Below are 6,000 nucleotides of genomic sequence, written 5' to 3' on the forward strand. Positions count from 1 at the left end.
ATAGTATTATTGTATGAGTTTAAAGTTTTTTATACTGTCAACATATCATCCACCATTAATTTCTATTACTTTTGTTTGAGAGTCAATGGTGGTTAATAAATCAATGGTATATGATTTACTGACAGTGTAAACAACACTTACACTGTCAGTGTATACATATTAAATCTTTATTGTATAATTTATCATTCATATTTAATCATTATTAAGTTTTAAATAGAAGTAATATAAATGAACTGTAGATAATATACTGACTGTATTTAAATTTTGAAAAAAAGATGTATGCACCAATAATATATGAGTTCTATACACTATTACTGCATCATTTACCATTCATATTTAATTATCATTGACTTTTCAAAAAAATAATTTAAATGAATGGAGATGATCATATGACTATATATAAATATTTACATTAATAGAGTATAAATATTACACTCATAAATTTTTATATTGACAATACACAAATATTAACTCATAAATTTTTATACTGACAATATATAAATATTTCTGATATAACAAAATTATTTCTAGAGAATATAGGTAACACAAGAGTTCTCCAATAAACCAAACTTTGGAGCATTTCATGGACAAAAGAGATGCTGCCATTTCTTATATTTCTCATTTTTATGAATGGTAAATGATATTAAAATTATAAAATAATGTGTATTTTTGTTATTTAAGAGTTTAAATGGACATTTCATCTACTATCATATTAAAAATATAAGGAGATGATACTTTTATCATAGTGGACATTATCAATACCTAACACTTGGATTTTAAAAGGACAAAACTGTAAAACACATTTATCCTTCGGGAAAAAAAAAATAAAAGGCACATCATCTTCTCTTTTATGTAACACATGCATTTAAAGCTTCTGCTTTAATTTTCTTTTGAAATTTGAAATTTCAACATGTTTCACGAGCATTTTAATGCAATGCCACATTTTCACTTCTCTTCTTCTTCCTCCTCTCCTTCTCCTTCTCCTTCTCCTTCTCCTTCTCCTTCTCCTTCTCCAGATCCGGTCTACTTTCACATTTTTGTCTTAAAATTAAAAATGTGATGTTTAAAGTTAGAAAGTTTTAACTTACAACACACTTTTAAAAGTTTATCATTTCTGGCTTTTTGTGAATCGTCACTAACTTTTTCCAGATCCAATCTACCTTCACATTTTTAATGTCTGAAAAATGTGATTTTGAATACATTTTTGTTACATGTATTTGTATTTCGAAGAATGTTTATCCTTTCTGGCTTTTTGTGAATTGCCACTTACTTTTTCCAGATCCGATCTACTTTCACAATTTTAATGTCTGAAAAATGTGATTTTGAATACATATTTGTTTCATGCATTTGTCTTTCAAAGAATGTTTATCCTTTTTGGATTTTTGTGGATCGCCACTTACTTTTTCCAGATCTGATGTACCTTCACATTTTTAATGTCTGAAAAATGTGATCTTGAATACATATTTGTTATATGCATTTGTCTTAATGTCCCGAAGCGATGTCTCTTTCATATTTCCTTCCTTAAAATTTTGAACTTTATTACTTTTTTTGTTCCCAAATATAATTTTCATATGTTTTTATGTGTTTTGTTGAAGATGAGATCTTCAATATATATCTGTTACATGCATTGGTCTTTTCTAGATTGTTGTTAATTTAGAAAATAACTTGATATTTTTTAATGTAATTTGATGTTCTCCGTTTATTGTTTAAATTAGTTCTCTTGAGTTACACATGATTTAGATGATTGAGATATACTATAATGTGTGGTTCATTCTGTATAATTCTGTTCTAAGCTACTTTGTCATTTTTATGTCATAAAAATGTTTTCTTTGATATTTTTTTGTGGTTTTTGAATATATATATATAGGTTGTATTTGTTTCTTTTTGACCTTTTTTTTTTAAAAAAAAAAGGTGATCTTTAAGAACTCATTTTGTTACTTCCATATTTAACTTTCCTCCTCTTACATTCGTTGGTCTTTCGAAGGTCGTTTGACGAATTTTTGTGGTTGGTCCTCATATTTATTTTATTCGTTTTCAATCAGTGATGATGCTTTCACATTTTTTTTGTCTTAAAAATGTGAACTTTAATTTTTTTTGTTCTTGAATATATATTTGTTAAATAACAAATATTATGTAACACACATTTAAAGCACAAAAAAATAATAAAAGACACATAATCTTCTCTTTTCTGTAACATGCATTTGAAGCTACTACTTTAATTTTCTTTTTGAAATTTGAAACTTCAACATGTTTCACTAGCATTATAATGCAATGCCACGTTTTCACACCACCCTTATTATTATTATTATTATTAATTCCAATTACTCCACTCTATTTGTTTCTTCTTCTTTCTACATGCTCTTTGTTTCTTCTTCTTCTCTATACTCCATATGTCTTAAATCCTCTACTTAAGGTAAGTGGTGGAACATGAATGTTGGGTATTTTATTTCACCTTTATACTTTCGTACTGAGATTTTTTATTCAAAGGTTTTACCTTAGGAACACGAAGGTTGTGTTTCAAAAGGTTTTACCTTTCATGAATGCTAACTGATTTTTTTTTAAACATGTGTTTTTCAGATCCGATCTACTTTTACATTTTTGTTCTTAAAAATGTGATCTTGAATATTTGTTTCTTGTTTTTTGTGGTTGTTCGTCATGTTTATTTTGTTTAAGATCTCAAAGTTTTACATTTGAAAAATGGTCTACTTTTTCAAATCATGTCTACTTTCACATTTTTGTCTTAAAAATGTGATGTTTAAAGTAAGAAAGTTTTACCTTTTAACACACTTTTAAAGGTTTATCCTTTCTGGCTTTTTGTGAATTGCCACTTATGTTTTCCAAAACCGATCTACCTTCACATTTTTAATGTTTGAAAATGTGAATTTGAATATATTTTTGTTACATGTATTTGTCTTTCGATCCAAAGCGATCTTGCAAGTGAAGGTATGGAAGAGGAAATCGCATTCACAGAGACCCTCAACCAACCTCAAATACCTTATTTTCCACAAGCATCATGTTATGCCTTCACAAATGGTAAAGAAGGGCGGCCACGAAAGCGAAAAAGGAAGAGTTTGTATGATCCGATCCCGATGTCATACTCCGAGTTATTGCCGCAACTTCTTCAAAGATCATTGCTGACTCCTATCCCATCAAAGATGGTGGAACCTCCATACCCACAAGGATTCAACCCAAATGTTAATTGTGAATATCATACTGGGGCAATTGGTCATTTCACAGAGGATTGTGATCAATTACAAAGCAAAGTGCAATATCTGATTAACACCAGATTGATCCGCTTTCAAGGAAACGTCCTAGTTTGAGAAATGCACAAATCACCCCAAGTTGTTGTCTTGGCACTAGCAAATGATGTAATAAAATTCTATCGCCCTCTCCAAGGCTTTAGAGTCATAAATGGTGGGACACTCATGTCTCTTTTCATGAATAAGAATATATTTTCTAATACACATCTTTTTAACAATTACATACTAATACATTGATCATAATTTATCATCTCATACCTCATACCACAAATCTCATTCCAACAACAACAAGAAATAAAAAATCAAATAAAATTAACTCATGCATTAATGTGAGATATTTGATTCAATAACTTTAATGAAATGGAGGATGATGCAAATGTAAGACCTAGAATGGTACATGTTCTAAGGCAAATCTTTCTGATGACACAAGGCATCTTTGAAAAATCCAAACACTATGAAGATATCTCTAGTCACCCATTTGATCCCTAGGCTTTATGAAAGGAGATTTTTTCTAAAAAACCCGCAAAATATCAATAACCTTGGGTAGGGTAGTATCTCAACTGTTTTCCTTGACATTCAATTGTTAAGAAATAAATACACTCTACTATTTTCAAATCTAACCCGAGGGTTAAAAATCCTAAGCAATTCAAATAAAAAAGTTCATCGGTCAAAGTGCAAAATAACATAAAAAACAAAAGGAAAAATATACAAAAGGCCCGCTGAGAATCCTCAATAAAAAATCTCACGCAAAAGTTAGGGCAAATAAAGTGCACTATCAATGACCGCAAAAAGGAACAATTCAAATACCCCTCGGGAAGATTATCGCCTAAATATTAGGCATTCACCTACTACATCACAAAAATCCAACAAAATCTTAGTACTTGAATGTCATGTCATGAAAACTGTTGAAATAGGACAATGGAGAAATGGTTTGGGAAAGACATTTTCGAGCCTTATCCTTTTTCTTTGAAATCCCTAACCAGGCCACGATACAAGCCCAAAAGACCTTGTCGAGAATATGATTTGCCTAAGAAATGTACTAGGGCAAAGAAATGCTGACTCCAATAAATATCATAAAGTTTTAATGAAAATATCTCATTTTAATGCATCAGATTAAATCTCAATCTCTCATCATCACCACCATCATATCAACACTCAAAACCCAAAAACAAAAATCCAAATTTGCTTGATCACTGTTTTTAGTATATATTTTTAAGGAGTTGTGCATGAAGAAAACACATAAAAAGTTGGAATCAAACGAAAGGTGTCAATCCAAACTGGGCATTTTGTGGAGGCTGACCTCATTTCTCGAAAGAAGGTACCCAGAAACCTATAACTTGGGTAAGACTGAAGTTGTTCATCATGGAATCAGTCTAAAATCCCTCAACCAAGGAAGGGCAAGATCTTGCATCCTCGACTTCAAACTTCAAATGTGACTCATGCTTTCATGCACTCGTGATTGTCATTTGAGGGTGTTCAAAAATATCAAAAAAAAAAAAAAAACCAAAAAAGAAAAAGAAAAGAGCGCTAGGTTGAAAACCCACAAGGGCAACCTAAGAAAAGGAGAGCGATGCTAATTCGAAAACCTGAAAAGGCGAGTTAGTATAAGAAGAGGGAATTCCTGACAGGTACCTACACAAGGTATTCTGGGCAAAAATTAAGGAAAAGAAATGAACACCCTCAAGTGAAAATTCGTTATTGCTCATCCTCAACCATACAAACTGGGGCAGTTTTTTGATGTGAGAGTCATAACCTCTATTCAGAAAGGTTCTCATCAAGTCTATGACAAAGACACTAGGGCAATTTATTGGACGATCCAACTATTCCAATAAATTCTTAACATGACACTGGGGCAAAATGGATGGCAAGAGCTGGCAAATAGTCCTTTTTAACAATGTCCAACATGGGTCGCATTTCAGTCGAGTCCATAAAAAAAAACAATTTGATTGATCACGACATCACAAACAAAGGCATCTAGCATGCATTCATTATTCATACATGACATCATCCATATCATTCTCATCATAACACACAACATATCCTCATATTTTCAAACATTCATATCATTACCCTACGTTTTAAAATTATGCTTTCCAGGACCCCGAGCCTGATGTACTTTCACTAACTTTCCAGGACCCCGAGCCTGATGTGAATGTCTCGAGTTCTGGCAGTACCTGACCTGCGTTCTCGTTTTAAAATCATGCTTTCCAGGACCCCGAGCCTGATGTGCTTTCAATCAATCTTTCTAGGACCCCGAGCCTGATGTGAATTTCCGAGTTCCGACAGTACCTAACCTGCGTTCTCGTTTTAAAATTATGCTTTCCAGGACCCCGAGCCTGATGTACTTTCACTAACTTTCCAGGACCCCGAGCCTGATGTGAATGTCTCGAGTTCTGGCAGTACCTGACCTGCGTTCTCGTTTTAAAATCATGCTTTCCAGGACCCCGAGCCTGATGTGCTTTCAATCAATCTTTCTAGGACCCCGAGCCTGATGTGAATTTTCGAGTTCCGACAGCACTGACCTGCGTTCTCGTTTTAAAATTATGCTTTCCAGGACCCCGAGCCTGATGTACTTTCACTAACTTTCCAGGACCCCGAGCCTGATGTGAATGTCTCGAGTTCTGGCAGTACCTGACCTGCGTTCTCGTTTTAAAATCATGCTTTCCAGGACCCCGAGCCTGATGTGCTTTCAATCAATCTTTCTAGGACCCCGAGCCTGATGTGAATTTCCGAGTTCCGA

Source organism: Lupinus angustifolius, chromosome LG04, assembly GCF_001865875.1.
Source record: "Lupinus angustifolius cultivar Tanjil chromosome LG04, LupAngTanjil_v1.0, whole genome shotgun sequence".
NCBI lineage: Eukaryota > Viridiplantae > Streptophyta > Magnoliopsida > Fabales > Fabaceae > Lupinus > Lupinus angustifolius.